General features: G+C 38.0%; 1 pseudogene across 1 annotated transcript in view; it reads right to left on the reverse strand.

Annotated features, from left to right (window-relative positions):
- Positions 1-17589, reverse strand: part of LOC149010179 (uncharacterized) — a 38627-nt pseudogene extending 21038 nt beyond the window's left edge. The window contains exons 1-3 of the transcript XR_016174534.1: positions 17458-17589; positions 16887-16984; positions 16568-16773 (exon numbers count right to left, since the gene is read on the reverse strand). The product of XR_016174534.1 is annotated as an uncharacterized LOC149010179 (transcript). The remainder of the gene's footprint in view (positions 1-16567; positions 16774-16886; positions 16985-17457) is intronic.
- Positions 17590-17967: the final 378 nt, after the last annotated feature.

Below are 17967 nucleotides of genomic sequence, written 5' to 3' on the forward strand. Positions count from 1 at the left end.
TTTGGCTCTAGACATCATCTAGTCAACCCTAATCAATGTTGTAGGTACAGCTTATTCCTCCTACTCATGAACCCTAACTGAGGGGTCTTGCTGGTGGTTGACATTATGCATGTGTTCAATTCTGTACCCATTAAATGTATTCATATATGTTCCTCTAAACAAAATTTGTTATTCACAAAATACAAACAAGAGAGAGAGAGAGAGAGAGAGAGAGAGAGAGAGAGAGAGAGAGAGAGAGAGAGAGAGAGAGAGAGAGAGAGAGAGAGAGAGAGAGAGAGAGAGAGAGAGAGAGAGAGAACTGCATGCTACATTAAAAGGCACAAATATTGGATGGAAATGTGTGAAATTTTTAATTTCTAAATACCAAAAAGCATAAGCTCGGACACCAACCATTAAGAAATGTGAAGACATGAATGTAAGGACTGTATTACAAAAAGATTATAGATAAGGTGAGCTTAGTTCATGCAATATATGCTAAGCAAGGTATTGTTGTTTCTTCTGTTAAGAGTTTGTGAATTAGACTCTTTTTGGTATTAATTTCATTCTCCTTTCTGATAATTTTTTGCTTTTGTATATGTATGGTATATATATTCTTAAACCTATTGTAAAAGAACATATAAAATCTCATCAAGTCATAATCCATGATAAACTTATTTTGGGCAAAAAAAATTCATTTTTTATCATTATGGGCAAGTCCCCGTGCATGAAGTCAGTGGATTCGAGTGAATTGACCGTACCACAAACCTCCGATCCTTGAGGAAGCTTCTTACCAAACCAAAGAAAGGGAATTACATATCCTGTTGCTGATTCCCTTTTCCCGAGTGCTTTCACACTCTGGTTTCCAAACCTTCCAACTTTCAGAGTAGCTTTAATGAGCATATCATCGTATTACCTAAAAAGGGCAAGAACATCATTTACTCTAACAAATTAGAAAAACATATCACTCGCCTCCTATTCCTTTCACAGATTCTAATCGACTCTTTTAAAGCCCATCACCTGCTTGCATCCCATTTAAAAGTTATTATGAAATCAATAACAGCTATCTACTTACTAAACTTATTTTTCACTCCATAATTCATCGTATATGCCCTTTAGGTTAATTGGTGAATGCTAACTATGGATGGCAATGTTTTGGTAGATGAAGCAAAAGAAAGGATTAAGGCAAGATGGATTATGGAGATCAAGCCTGGAACCAAAAGGTTTTAAGACAAATAGAACGAAGATAAAGTATTACACATCATTCATTGTAACTTTTAACCTCATTGCTGAGTTCTACACTTGTAGCTATATATTGAATTTTACTTGTTACATTTTAATACAAATTTTAATGTTCTCTTTCATAATATCCATATATAATTTTTGAAGATGCATGTTGAAAACTTCTAATTTCACATGCATACCACCCGGCACATGCCAATCAAGAACACTACTTCGGGGTTTTAGGGAAAAACACACTCTATTGTGTTTATTGACCTCAAATTAGGGTGGACACCGAAAATCAGCCAAAAAAACACCAAAAACCGACTAAAATCTACCATCAAAATCTGGTACAAATTTTGTACCAAATTTGGTGTTTTGCCAAGGTTGCAAAATGAAGCAAAATTTCAAACATTGCTTATATCTGATTAGGGCTGCAATAGGGCTGGGCTTTTGCAACCCAAGCCCAGCCCTATATATTCTAATCTAAGCTCATTCTCGCCCTTACCCTAATTTAGGGCTAAGAATTATTGTCCCTGGCCCTAAGCCCTACAAAGCCAGGCCAAGCTCATTCTTGCCCTGATTGGCCCTGTTTAGCCTTGTCCTTGACCCTAATTGGCCTTAGCCCTGATTGGCCCTTTCTTTGGCCCTGTCCCTAGCCCTGGCTCTAGCCCTGATTGACCCTATCCTTGGCGCTGGCCCTGATTGGCCCTATCCTTGTCCTTGTTTCCAATTTGTTAAGATTAAGCATCAAGAACAAAATTAGGGCCAGGATTATGGCCAAATTAGGGCCAGGGTCAAACTTTCACCCCCATATCTGATTTAACACATCATCCATTTGGCTCTAGACATCATCTGGTCAACCCCAATCAATGTTGTAGGCACAACTCATTCCTCCTACTCATGAACCCTAACTAAGGGGTTTGCTTGCTGGTGGCTAACGTCATGCATGTGTTCAACTATGTACCCATTAAATGTATTCATATATGTTCCTCTAAACAAAATTTGTTATTCATAAATACAAACAAGAGAGAGAGAGAGAGAGTTGCATGCTACATTAAGAGGCATAAATACTGGATGGAAATGTGTGCAATTTCTAATTTCTAAATACTAAAAAGCATAAGCTTGGACACCAACTATTAAGAACTGTGAAGACATGAATGTAAGTATTGTATTACAAAAAGATTATAGATAAGGTGAGCTTAGTTCATGCAATATATGCTTAGCAAGGTATTGTTGTTTCCTTTATTAAGAGTTTGTGATTTAGAGTCTTTTTGGTATTAATTTCATCTTCATTTCTAATAAATTTTCACTTTTGTATATGTATGGTATCTATTATGAAACCTATTGTAAAAGAACATATAAATTCTCATTGAGACATAATCCATGATAGACTTATTTTGGGTTAAAAAATTATTTTTTATCATTTACAAAGTAGCTTTAATGAGCATGTCATCATATTACCTAAAAAAGGGCAAGAACATCATATAACAAATTAGAAAAACATATTGCTCCCCAAATTCCAATCAACTCTTTTAAAGCCTATCACCATCTTGCATCCCATTTGGAAGTAATTAAGAAATCAATAACAGCTATCCTCTTACCAAACTTATTTTTCACTCCATAATTCATTGTGGAAAATAGTTACAATTTTATTTTATTTTATTTTATTAATTTTTTTTTTTTTAACAAAAGTGGTTTTTAATATTGATTTCTTAAATAAGAACGAGAATTGATACCAAAAACAGTCTAAATTAAGATTTCTTGGTGGTTAAATGGGGATCCGTAGAGTTTAAGGTCTGAGGTGGTTGAAGTTTCTTTCTTGGTATTTCAAGTCCAAGATTCTTATTGTGGCTGTGGAGTCAATCATTCAACCAACACCTCCATTGATCTACATTCAGCCATTGAAAAACACGATCAGCAGCAAATTTTAGTGCAGACCAAGGTCTTCTTCCCCCCAACCTGAACCAACTCTTTCTTTAATTTCTGTACTCCCCATGACACCCACCAGTAAAACTTGGATCTAAATTGTTATCCCAAACTCTTAAGGCTTATCGTCCTTTAACTTCGTCCCTTAACTTCAAGCGTACACCCGTCCACTCCCCGTCATCCTAAACCCTGAGGCTAGCAACTTGAAACTTGAGTTCTTGGAACCCTAAAAAATCAAGAAACTGAATCTCCCAAATGACCCATCCTGACCTACCAAACTCCAAAGACAGCTTCTGATGCAACCCTGGATTTTAGGGTTGGATATCCAGGATCTTCTGAAATTGGTCCAGCAGCTACTTAGAATTTTAGGGGTAAACCAGGGTTCAGCTTGGGTTTAGCATAGGTCCAGGGTTGCTGGTTCTGCAAATCTTAACAACTGTTATTGCTAAACAGAAGCTCAGATGCTATTCAGAGGTTGGGAGGGTTGGGCAATGAAGGTTTTTGGGATTTCTGAGAATTCAAAATTTTCTGCAGCTTCACTTGAAGAGGCTGATGTGCAGGAAATTCAGATTAGGGTAGAACACGTTGGATGGAGCAAAAAACTTAGGGAATGTGTTCCATGGTTAGGTGCGATCCTAGGAGGGGAAGAATGGTGTCAAAAGGGGCTGAGGTAGGAGGGTTAATCAAGGAGAAATGCTGCTGCCATCGCAGAAACAGGGAGAAAAGGGGGAGGACTTACAAATGATAGGGAAGCGGGTAGGAGCTGCTAGGCCAGTGGGGGAAGGGAAACGGGTGATTTGCGATGGGGATGGGGGAGTTTACAAGGTCTGAAACTGAGGGGGAAGGGCTAGGGTGGCTGCAGACAGAAGGAGGAAGATTAGGGTTAGGGGATGGGGATGGGGTCTCTTACTAACTGGTGATTAAAGACTTCCAGAAAATTCTAGTTTGAATGCTTGAGTCAGTGAATGAAACTTGAAGGATGAAGAATGATCTCCACATGGTCTCTTATCGTTTTATTCACCCAGAAAAAGATAATGACGAGTCCTTAAGAGAGCTAATCTACAATGTACTAGGGAAGAGAATGTTCCAAATAAATACATAATTCAAGATACGTATGATAGTTCAATAAACACTACAAGAATTGTGGGGGTCAAGATAATGAATTCCAATTATAATTGGATTATAGTAAGGATAAACTTCAACCTTATTATATGTTTGGGCTCATCATAGATAATTTTACTAGAGGTGTTTAACATTAGGTTAATTGGTGAATGCTTTCTATTGATGGCAATGTTTTGGTTGATGAAGCAAAAGCAAGGATTAAGGCAAGATGGATTATGGAGATCAAGCCTGGAACCAAAAGGTTTTAAGACAAAAAGAATGAAGATAAAGTATTTCCCAATAACCTTAGTTACATTAAGACAGACAATGAGGTAGTAGAAATTTATGACAATGATCAATAACTTATTATTTTATGTACCTAGGCTCAATCATAATTAATTGTAGTAGGAGCCTTGTGCATTGTACAGGCCCTTCAAAGAATCAATCATAAATAAATAGTGGTGATTGAGAGGATAATGGTTCATGGAGAATTAAAATAGGATGTGGTAGACAAGCACATCCAGAATGTTGTGCAAATAATGTGTCAATTAGAACTTAGAGGAAAATGTATAGGATCGACCAGATAATGCAACAACGCACTGATATAGGAGTAGCTCTAGTAGATGATTAGTTACGAGAAAGTTGTCAGATGTAGCATGATCATGTCTAGTGGAGCCCTTTGGAGGATACAATAGGGAGGAGTGCTTTGATTTAATACTAACAATCCAAAAAGAGACAAGGGCAAGCTTAAAATGATCCAAGGAGAAGCGATGAGAAAAGAAACTAAGTAGATTATCAGGACTCTTATTACAACTATCATAAGAGGAAAGAGATTGTAAATTAAGGGTGACATATTGAGTAGCCCCCCAAATATCTCAAAACCATTTATAAGGAAGGGAAGAAAGAAAGCTTTATGGGAAGGAAACAAGTGAGATAAGTTGTTGGAGTTGGGCTATGAGGTGCCATGATCGGTTTAAAGCAAGGTACAGAATGTATTGTTAAATATCCAATGTGATTCCACAAGATCTTTCTTCGTTCAAAACAAGGGATTCTAAATTGAAAGGATCTTTTGATCAATCTAAACATCGTCTTGATTACACTAGGTCTCTCATTCCAAGGCATACCTTTTATCCATGCAGTCACGAGCTAGAGATAAGCATACTCAAACTGCTGACATCTGCCACAAGGTAAAACACCCCTCTCAAGCCTTCCCAATTGATTCTACCATAGAGGCCAACAATAGACAATAACTCCCCTACGAACAAAGCTTACAACTTTCATCATAGCATGCTCTCCAAAGAGTAACTCTTATCAAAATCTCAAAAGGTCTGAGACCTTTACTAGGATTCTTAAAACTTTTGTCGCTTCATCATTGTAGGATTTCTAAGAAACATTTACAATCCGAAAAGAGGGAAAAAATGGAGTATTTGTCCAAAGAAATGGGTTTGTAATGGAATCAACTCTATCATCAGGATTATAAGTTAATACCCCAGCCAATTCCCATTTTGGGCCGAACAAATCTTTTTCTTGCAAAAAAATTGAGATAAATAATTTTTTTTACCTTATAAAGAATTCTTCTCTTATAAGGATGTTAAGATGGATGAGTGGCAAAACTACAAAGGATAATATAAAGAAGGGATAATTACTATTGCCCCCTTGTACTTTGGTTTTATTACTAATCAAACCTCTTTCTTTATGAAATTATTGTTGTCCCCCTCACTTCTAACGGTGTCAAGTGGTTGTTAACATCAAATATGTAATGTCTATTTTGCCCTTCATTAAAATTAAAAAGTTAAAAAATATGACATTACCCTCATTTTTAGAAACTATATTGAATGTCAATTATATCCTTAAAATCTTATATTTTACTGATATATTTTGGCTTTGGTGGGACAACACACTTTGTACAATGATTAGCATATATTAGGAGATTTTCAATTTCCAACTTTGAATTACATTTGATATTTCCTAATATATTAGTTTCTATTTTAAGTTTTATTTAATCACATATTTCTTTTATTCGGCGTTTTCATTTTAGAGAAGAAAAATCAAGTCTTTTCTTTATTCGGTAGTTTCTTTTTAGAAAATAAAAATTAATTTAAAGTTAATTTTCTCCATATTTAATAAGGATAGTATTATAACTTGAAAAATAGTAAATAAGTAAAGAGATAATTGTAGGGTTATTTTTGGGTTTTTGAAAAAATATATAGATGCCACATCATCTAAACTAACTGAGCTTAACGGAAGGGGGCATTAGTAATTTTAGACAAAGTTAAAAGTTAGATTAGCAATTTTAAAAAGTAGGGGGATAAAATAGTAATAAAATCAGAGTACAAGGGGGCAACAGTAATTATCCCTATAAAGAACAATCATATTCGAGTTGGTTCGGGAGTTACTTCGATAAGTGATAAAGTTACAAAAAAATCATCTGAGGTGGCATCGCCACCTTCAATGGAAGCCTATAAATGTCCCTATATGGAGAAGTGATATAAATCAAACTGAAGGAGTTAGAAGAGCTAAGGGTAAACTTAAGATAACCTTAAGAGAAGTGGTAAGAAAGGACATGCATAGCTTGGGCCTTGTATCTAGCATGGCCTCAAACAAAGCTAATTGGAAGGCAAGAACCATATAGCCGACCGAATTTAGTTGGGACAAGGGTTGATGATGAAGATGAAAGAATTCTTCTCCTATATTTCATTCTTTTCTACAAATACTGATTTGACCAATAAATAATAATAATGTCAGGGCCCTTACTCTATTATCCAAAACCATTTGAACTTATTTATGTACTTTCTCTATTTAATTTATCAAATTAAGTTCTAAAAATAAGATGGGAGGGTTGAGTAAGGATGGCTTGGTACTAGCATGCAAATGCATGGTGATTTTTATGACTACAATGACCACAAAAGGCATCAACCAAAATGAGATTGTTTACCCCCCCCCAGACAATTATGACTCTCTCAACCCTTGGATTATAAAGTGGAGGTAGAATGCCGTTCAAGGTAAGATTTATGAGTGGTAATGCAAGTAAAAGAGGTGTCAATGAACGATGATGTTTAGGAAAAGTTTTGTAGGGCAAAAGCTAATAATAAACTCATGACTGGAAAGCGAACCATGAAGTACATTTCATGAGAGCCATACATTGAGCCAACAATGTCAAAAAGGATTCTTAAAGTTGAACTAAGGGGCTTGAAATGTGAGAATTTTCTTGAAATCAAACTAAGGGGCTTGAAATATGAGAATACTAAATTCTTCAGCCAATTAGGGCTTTCCAATGTTGCCACTTTCATCAGTAATATATTAAGCATAACATAAATAAAGAAGCATGTTTGTCTGGCTTTTGCATAAACTATTAAAGATTTACATGTACAGGAGGAATTATGTTGTGGAAGTAGGACCAAAGGCCGTACTCCGGGTGTCTTTCCTTTTTTATGGATTTATCAATGACAGGAAGAATAACGTCCCCTATGGCTGTTAGTTTCAGGGAGTATCTCACAAGTCCCTCAATGAAAAAGAGACTGGACCAAAGCAAAACTTTATAAAAACAAACATGTTATCATTCACATGAACAATACCCAAGTTACCGTTCACATGAACAGCTATTTTAGGGTATTTATTGACAACTATCATGTAGATTAGCTGCTGGGTGTTGGTAGATGCTCTATTAGAAGTCACTATAGCTTAGTTTCTATTTTAAGTTTCAGCAAATTGCTTAGATTCAGTAAGCTCAGCTTTTTAGAAGTTTTTGTTTCCATCTAGTTAAATTTTCTTTCCATTTTCATTTGGTTTCAATTTTTGAGATATTCTATTTTGTAAAGCTTAAGCCAAGCTAAATTTGGCCCATCAGATTCATCCCAAAAAAAAAAAGTGGCCCCATCACCTGCATTGGAATTGAACTTGATTTGCAATTTCTATTTTGCTTTGGAAAGACTTGTTTCAACAGCCGAGAAGCCTGTGGGAGTGAGGGCCAAGAGCAAGATAGCTTTCTATCCCATCCACCCTTTTTCTATATCCCCTTCTAATTCTTCTTCTTTGGAGAAGAAAATAAAAGGCAACAGAAGTTTCAGTCACTAACTTTTTCTACCATATTGTGTTGATCCTAGCTGTATTAGCCCTTGTATTTAAGCTCGGACACCATAGTGGTATATCCATGTATGATATGGAACCCCATATCAATATATATAGTAGAACCTTTGAATGCACTTGCACAACTACATCAAAGAGGCCAGATTTTTTCAGTTCATAATAGACAAAAGCTTAAGGCAGCTTTGCCAATGCAAGAGGCAAGGTACAACCATTGACCATCTAGAAACTTCCACGACATTATGCTGAACTGGACAAATGAAAAGGATAAAAAAGCTTGTGTTGAACGTATATACATGCTGCTCCTGGGCTTGTGTTGCTGGTTTTTAATTCAATTTCCTTATCATACTATGGTAGGATGGAGATTTGACTTGGTTGACTTGGTTCTGCTACATTAAAGTCTAAGACTCAAAAGTAGCATAGGGTCCTTCCTCTTTTCCTTCATTGCATTTGCATCAAGCTTATGTGCATTTCACCCAAGTTGCTACATTTCATTGATTACGTCCAGTTGTATTTTCCCAAGAATGATACATCAATCAAACAAAATTGTTCACATCACTTCCTTTGGTACATTCCATTCTCAATCAAAACATTCCCACTACTCCTCGTAGCCTAAGGGCATCAATCTTGAAACCATACTTAGAAAAACAATCCAAACCAAGTGGATGTCTTATTGCTTTGGGCTGGCTTTGATGTCAACAAGCAAGTGGGGCTGGTTTGGTTTGGATTGATTTGATTTATTCGATGTGCACCCAATAAACCCAAAAAGAAGACCAAACCCAAACCAATACAAAGCAAACATACCTAAACCCTAATAGCTAAAGTTCTAAAAGCAATAAACAATTGGTTGTCTATATAAGCCCAACTCTAGATTTATTTATTGATTAGAATTGTTTAGCATTAAGGCTTCAGGGACCTTCACAAAGCTTTTGACTCCATCCATTGGGACTTCATTAGTGAAAGTCCTTTTGTCCATGGACTCCCCCCCCTTTCGTTCACTGGATTGAGGTCTGCATTTCCACCCCTCATTTCTCTATCGTCACTAGTGGCTCCCCTACCAGGCATTTCCCTTCTCATGTTGGCCTTCGCCAAGGCTGTCCCCTCTCCCCTTTCTTATTCTCTCTTTGGACTTGAGGTCCTTTCCTATATTCTCCAATAAAAAATCGATCAAGTTCTCATCTCCCCTATCCTAAATGCAAATCCCTTAAGCTCACCCACTTAGCATTTGCAAATGACCTTATAATCTTCTCCAAAGCAGATTTCACCTCCATCTCTTCTATCCTCTCCTCTCCTCCCTCTCTAGCCTTTGTGTCAATCTTGACAAATCCTCTCTCTTCCTTGCGGGGGGTCTCAGAGTTAGTTCACTCCTCTCTTCAATCTCTCACTGGCTTTAGTCTTTGCTCATTTCCGGTGGTTTACTTAGGCCTTCCTCTTATCCCTGGTAGGCTCACCAACCACCATTGCCTTCCCATGCTCAGCCATATCCGAAAAAAGCTTCAACTCTAGAAAGGAAAATTTTCTCCTTTGCTGGTAGAGTGGTGCTTATCCGCTCGGTCCACCAATCTTCCTACCTCTACTTGTGTGGCACATTCTCCATTCCCAAATCTACCATCCATACTATGAAGACTCTCTTATGCGCCTTTCTCCAATAATTTTCTTACTTCCTCCATCCCATTAGTTGGTCGACCATCTGTAGGCCCATATCTACAGGTGGATTGGGAATTTGTCGAATCCAGGATGTCAACACAACCTCCCTCCTCAAGCTAATCTAGAAGATAGCCTCAAAACACAATTCTATTTGGATCAATTGGGTCTAGTCCTATCTCCTCAAATCTGACTCCATCTGGACCATCCCGACTCCCCCTAAATCTTCTTGGGTTTGGAGGAAGCTCCTCACCCCTTAGAACTCTTGCCCTCTCCTCCATCTCCATCCAAATCTTTTCTGGCACCTCCGCTTCCTTCTAGCATGACCCTTGGCATCCAATGGGTATACTTTTCAATCTCCTGGGTCCTCACACAGTTTATATGTCCCGCAACCCTAGGTCAACCCCTCTCTCCTTAATCAATGCCAGTGGTTCTTGGTCTCCCATACCCTCGCTCTAAAACATCCCCCATGACCTTACTATTTGGACCCCCTCCCTGTTTAAAACATTCACCATTTCCTCAACTTGGAACCTTCTCTGCCCCCTGGACCCCCCTGGTTTAGTTTAAAGGCACATCCCTTGCCACTCTCTTATCCTCTTGAGGGCCCTCAACCTTGGCCTCCCTATCCAACGCTTTATTACTAGCCGTTGTATCCCTGTTAATCCTAATTGTGTCCTTTGTTGGAATGGTTCAGAGGACCTTGAGCATCTCTTCTTCACATGCCCCTTTTTCCCACCTACTTTGGGGAAAAGCCTTAGCTTCCGTGAAAAAGCTTCAACTCTTGAAAGGAAAAATTTTCTCCTTCGTTGGTAGAGTGGTGCTTATCCACTTGGTCCACCAATCTTCCTACCTCTACTGGTGTGGCATATTCTCCATTCCCAAATCTATTATCCATACTATGGAGACTCTCTTATGCGTTTGCTCCAAAAAGGCCAAAAATCTTCTCGCTTCCTCCATCCCATTAGTCGGTCGGCCATCTGTCGGCCCATATCTACGGGTGGACTAGGAATCCAAGATGTCAACACGGCCTCCCCCCTCAAGCTAATCTGGAAGATAGCCTTAAAACACGATTCTATTTGGATAAATTGGGTCTAGTCCTATCTCCTCAAATATGGCTCCATCTGGACTGTCCTAACTCCCCCCCCCCCCCCCAAAAAAAAAAAAAAAAACCTTCTTGGGTTTGGAGGAAGCTCCTCACCCTCAGACCTCTTGCCCTCTCCTCCGTCTCCATCCAAATCTCTTCTGGCACCTCCTCTTCCTTCTGCCATGACCCTTGGCATCCAATGGTATACTTTTCAATCTACTGAGTCCTCACACAGTTTATGTGTCCCGCAACCCTAGGTAAACCTTCCCTCTCCTTGATCATTCTCGATGGTTCTTGGTCTCCCATCCCCCCGCTCTCAAACACCTCCCTTCACCTTACTGTCTAAACCCCCACCCTATCTAAAACATTCACCATTTCCTTAGCCTGGAACCTTCTCTACCCTTCTCCCCTTGCCCCCTAGACCCCCCTGGTTTAGTTTAAAGGCCCCATCCCTCACCGCTCTCTTACCCTCTTGAGGGCCCTCAACCTTGGCCTCCCTACACAAGGCTTTCTTACTAGCCGTTGTATCCTTGTTAATCGCAATTGTATCCTTTGTTGGAATGGTTCAAAGGACCTTAAGCATCTCTTCTTCACATGCCCCTTTTCCCACCTCCTTTGGGGAAAAGCCTTAGCCTCCATCTGGCCCTGTTTGAGACGCTCTTTTGGTTTCACTCATGATTGGCATAGGATTCTGAGAATTTACTCTAGGTCTTCGTCCATTTGTAATCGGGTTGGCAAGTTGATCTCCAGTGCTATCATCCATCACTTGTGGTGGGAGCGCAACCTCAGGAGATGGATTTCCAAATCTTACTCCATTGACTTGATTTGAAAAGCCATCTATTTCGATGTTTCTTCTAGGCTACAGTCCGTCCATCATCCCCCGATTGTAGACTCCCCAAGGAATAGGTTCATTGTTGTTACATGGGGTCTTGATTCTTCTTTTCAAACTTTCTCTTGATGATTGGCTCCTCCCCCTTCTCCCCCCCCCCCACCCCTTGTTTCTCCTTGTTGTTTAATATTATAATTTATTCATCCAACAAAAAAAAGGCTTCAGGGAGTGATGTTAGCACAACTTCACAATTTAAGACTACAAGATAAGGGAATAGAATAGAATAGTTACAAACCAATGACAAAAAACTAGATCCAGGCTGAACCCAAACCATTCACTCAAACTAAAACCAAATAACCCTAAATGGATTGGTTTCAGTTCTCAAATCACAACGGAGACTTGACCAAACTCACCCCTTGACACCCTTGATCATAGGGGTTAAGGGCTTGAGGGCAGGGAAGAATGTTCAAAAATCAAATGAAGCCTAACAATCTTTACATTTTGTCATATATAACATCAAACGCATCGACTAGAAGGATTTATGCCAATGACCAACACTCTATTGATTAGAAATCTATGGTCACATCAGTAAATTATTCACATCCCCAAAGGAGGAATCAAGCTAGTAGATACAATCCATACAAGTGGATACATTAAAGTTTATCCTACCAAAAAAAAAGAATACATTAAATGTTAGACTTCATAATTGGACAACGCCCCCCCCCCCCAACTGTAAAATCATTCCCCTTTGTGGTTGAATGCACTCCAAATCATTATATGAGAAGTTGCTATCTTTCTACATTCTAGGCTTTTTAAGGCCCAAAAATCTTTCGGCCCTGCTATTTAGCTCCATGCATACTCACCCCCTTCTACTCCTTGAACTTGGTTGACAACCTTGTTGATAGAGGAAGCAAATTCTATGCAAAACCTAAGATCTCATGAAAACAAAATGACTGATAGGAAGAATCTAGCTTAATACCGACTAGGCCGAATACTGTGCTGAGATTTTAATCAACAACTAAAGCTTGATAGGAGGTAAATAATCTAGAAAATAACTATATACAATTGATCCAAATATGAATTATTGAAATTTCCATTGCCAAGTGGTACAATGGAGTTTTTCCTACGTGTAGGTTATGTAGTTGATGCTTCCAAAACTTGAGTAAGATACCCTTGATGTAGCCTGGTTTGAGGGTCAGTTCTTCTAAGGTCTTTTTTAAGAAAACCAACTCATATGGGACCAAGAAAAGGTCTTTTGATACTTTGGTTTTGAGATATGGGGTGGATTATAGGTATGGCCTCAATTCGATTCAAACTAGTGGCTATATTTCCCATTTAGGATTAATTAGTATGGATGACTGTCAAGGATAACAGGGTGTTAGTTTTGGAGAAATTAAAATGGTGGAATATAAGGTGTGATGGGGTAGGTTCTTCAGAAATGGGATGAAAAGTTATGGGAATAAGGTGAAATTTGGAGAGAACATAGATAATGGTACGGGGATATGATCCCCCAAGTTTGGTTGGGTTTGGATGGCAAAATTAAAACATATAAGGGTTCTAAAAAGTACAAAGATTCAAGAAAATATTTAGATTTTGAAATCGGGCAATCCGGATGGTTCAAATAGGGTCTAAATTCACTACGGTTGGGGGGATGCTATACCTAAAATTTGGAATAGATCTAACAGTTAGATTGGTGTAAATTTGATCTTGAATTTTTGGTCTCCTAATAATCCAAAAATTCAGAAAATAAAAAAAAATAAAACAAATGAGGAAGATGATCACATACCGGTCCCTTACCATTGATGAAAAGCTTTACTAACACGTTCCTCTTAGACAACAACACTTGTATTCTGAAGTCTCCCTCTATCACATGCCCATAGCTTTACTTATGGCCTTACTTCACAAAAAGTCCTAATGAAATTAGGACCTAGAAACTGACTTTAACTTAGGAAATAGAAACTAACTAATTCAGACTCTTAAAGCTAAAATAAAACATTTAGAAAGAGAGTATTCTATCATAGCCGTTCTTTCTCAATGAATAAAATATAAGAAAAGAGTATTCTGCAGTTATAACTTTATAGTTGGGTAGAAGTAAGGGTGTCAATGCGGTACGGTACCGTACTGCATTTCAAATCATCTAAACATAACTGTACCATACCATATAAATTCGGTACGGTATGACGGTATTTTAAAAACGGTTTAGTACGGTTTTGGTATGAAATCGGTACGCAAAAAAGGAATGGTTCGGTATATGGTACGGTATGAATTCGGTATAAAATCATATCACTTTGCTAATGAACCTTAATTTAGAAGGACACTCCAATAGATGAAAAAGAGAAGAGATTGATTAAGCCAAATAACAGCCAGGGGAAACATACCCTTAAGATAGCCTGAAGGACATGGATGAGACAAAAAAAATGGAGACAACATTAGCTATTCTGGAATTCAAACTTGCCTACATGTTTGTCTGTTCTCTCCTATACAAGACAACATTTTTTAGGCTTCCAATATAACGAAACACCCATGTAAATTTCATACTTAAAATGCTTGGAAAATTTCAAATACAAATGAAACGCTATGCTTTCTTGGCTCTTGCTACTATGAGGTTAATGGTTATTAGGCAAATAGTCAACTTGTTTGGTGGCGAAACAAATAATAGAAATACAATCCAAAATTAGCCCAAGTTGTTTAGAGACTAACTGGTTAAGATCTACAGAAATGGAAGAACCATCTATTACAACTATAGTCCTTTAGCACCGTGGTTATTCACCTATTAGGGTTTAAATGTTAAACTAAAATTACAAAACTAACCTTAAAAACGGTATTCGGTATGTACCAATGGTATACCGTCTGAAACCAAAACCCTAACGTACCAAATTCCAGAAAACGGTTTCGGTACATACCGTACCAAATTTGAATCGATATGGTATGGTACGGTACGGTATGGTTAAACGGTTTCGGTACCGTATTGACATTAAGGGTGTCAATAGACACGGTTTCGGTGCGGTACCAACTTTGAATATCGAAAACCAGAACCGTACCGTACCAAATTTAAACTATACGGTACGGTTTCGGTATTTACAAAAACGGTTCGCGGTACGGTTTCGGTATTAAATTGGTACGGGAAAACGGTTTAAACACAGTATCTACTGCGGTACAATTTTGGTACAAATGAACTTATGCCAGTTTTGTTATTAGTTCATTAAGATCCTAATGAAATTGTGATCAACCAATCGATATAATATGAAATTAACATACATAAAGCAAATAAATCTAATTAATAGAGACAAAACAAGTAAATCTAAGAAGAGAAGAGAATGATGAAACGAAAAATTGAAATAAGGAATTAGGGATAGGGAAAAGGTTAAGTGTTTTAATTGTAAAATTACAATTTATATATCTTATTTTTGTACGATACCAATTCAGTACGGTTTCAGTACGTACCGACGATGTGAGTATCTAAAATCGGAACCGTATCGAAAGAAATTCGGTTTCGGTACGTACCGTACCGAATTTTGAGTGGTACGATACGGTGCGGTTTTAGAGGGCACGGTTCGGTACGGTTAAACGGTTTCGATACACAATTGACACCCTTAGGTAGAAGTGTAGAACCCACATTGTTAGACCAAGTGAACTTAATAAAACTAACTTGCTTTTGCATTGGCCTAGATTCTAAACTTTTAGGCCCCAGAATAGGCCCATGACCACAAAAACATATTAAACAAAGACTTCGTCCTTATATCTATCACCCATAGGTTGACCTCAAAGGAACATGTGTCAATTCGGTGTTGGACCTCCATGGCTAGGTGTCTAGGTTTCTCTATTCTATATAAAAAAAATAGCATTCCCAATAGAAAGTTCTTTCATTTAATAAAGACTACCATCAGTAGGTTTGTACCACACAAGAGCAGTTTCCAAAATCTAAAGCCTAAACAGTGAAACCTGGATCAGATGTCCGTCCCAAACATAATAGAGCATTAGTCACACAACTAACAGTGCATTAATCACAAAACTAGAGTTCGAAAACATACCCCCACCAAAGAGAAAAAGGGAAGGATAAGGCATATTTTTACTTTGTGAAGCCAAGCCTGAACCCACTACCCACACAAAAAAACAAAAAACAAAAAAAACGAAAAAAAAAAAACCCTAATTTACATTGTTCTTGACATCTCATCGTTAGAGCTTTTCCATTTAGGAAGCTTCCTGCAGGAACACAGACATATTTTCCAAGTTCATTCATCTCCAATGGTATACTTACGCTTACGCCTTTACTGGGGAAAAACCGGTATGCTTAAGCCATTTGGGTCACCGGAAAATGTGAAAAGAACAAGAGTAAAAAATATAAGGGTATCAATGAAAAGATCTCAACAACGTCAAATAAGACTTCAACTCTATTAAGAATTTAATGCAAATTTACTGAAATTTCAAATCAACTTCTTTTGATTTCAGATAGGATGAGAATATAAATCACATTCTCATGAATCTAACCAGCATAGATGGTCAGAAGCACAACACCCAAGTTCATGTAACTGCAGAAGAAATCATAAATACACAGCCAGAGCAAAACCCAACTAAAAGACATATGAAACCTTAGCAAGATCAACTATCAGATTGCATGTTACAAGCTAAGCCAGACGGAAAAGAACAAATGATAAGACAAGCAATAAAAGAGAAGGGAGCAGATTCAGATTCAACAGTACCAGTCCTTCGGAAGTTCTCCACAGTTCAATATTTCATGTGGTAGCTAAGCAAGCAGAAGTAAAGGAACAGCTTTGCTGAGCTAAAAAAGCTTGACAACGAGAGACAGCACGCATGTAGAATAGCCAAAATCCTTTGCATGACTACCAACAAGCGTGCTCTCTCTCGTCGTCAAATCATACTCCCAAACAATGCTCAAGAAACCTCTCTGTAACAAAAGAGAAACAACACATATAAGGATCATCAACGACAGCATCTAGCTAGCTAGCCAGCCAACAATGATTTAAGACAAGAATTTCAGAGCACTACATATCTGATTACCTTTCCTCTAACATTATTCCAACAACTCAAAAGTTTCCACAACAAGACCTAGTCACCAGTTCTTCAACCATGTGTCCCTAAAAAGAGACAGAATCGAACTGAAAAAGAAAAAGGACAAGTAATCACACTCTAGGCTTCTTATAAAGAACTGAAACAAAACTGCGTTACCTAATTACACCCAAAAGATAAGGAAAAAAATTTATCAGGAACAAAGAAAAACCTAGTTGTTGTTCAACAATGGGGGGACACAGACAAATATGCTCAGCTCAAACCTATAAAGAAACTAAACCTCAAAACTGAAGAAATAACAACGGAGAAAGCGAACGACAACCAAAAATTTTGACATCTTCATAGAAAAATAACTAGATTCCAAGGAAATCTGAGTATAGAAGATACAGAGTCGAGACAGACGCAAACCAAGAGTAGACGAATCGACACGAAATGAAACTCGGTGAGCATTTTAGGAAAAGAAAATAAACAGCTCCTTAGGTTAACAAACAACACCATCTCATGAATATTGAAGCTCGCGAAATGCATAATAGAGAGGAGAGCCAGAAAGAAGAAAAAAAACCTAGAAGGAGAAAGACGCAGGCTTCTCATTGTTGCAGATCAGCACTCATGAGAGCTTTCCGAATCTGGAAGATCTTCATCTTCATCCTCCACCACCACCTCCTTAAGTAACCTTTCCAGAGATTAAACAGCCTTTCCAGACTCCAGAGGTCGTGGAAGAAAAATAATTTTAAAATTTTCAGTAGATACCGTAGGACAGAGACGGAGAGAGGAGTGCATGGTACCCGTCTCATCATCGTAGCTGATGTATGAGTATGACAACGACTATAGTACTCTTTCAGATTAACTTTCTCTTTGTTTCCAACCCATGATTCGAATCTTACGGTCATAAATTTATCCACGTTTCCATTGTACTTCATTTTCGTAAGCGGAGAAGTACGTAAATCCCTAGAGAATTTTACCTTTTGCCCTGAAGTCAAAAGAAATAAAAAAGTATCCAGAGAATTTGAAAACCTAAAATGGCTTTTCGATCTTGCGTGCGCGGAGGATCGGACAGGAATATATGACGACG

The sequence above is a fragment of the Hakea prostrata genome, chromosome 7 (assembly GCF_041222555.1).
Source record: "Hakea prostrata isolate BN-2017 chromosome 7, UWA_Hpros_2, whole genome shotgun sequence".
Taxonomy (NCBI): Eukaryota; Viridiplantae; Streptophyta; class Magnoliopsida; order Proteales; family Proteaceae; genus Hakea; species Hakea prostrata.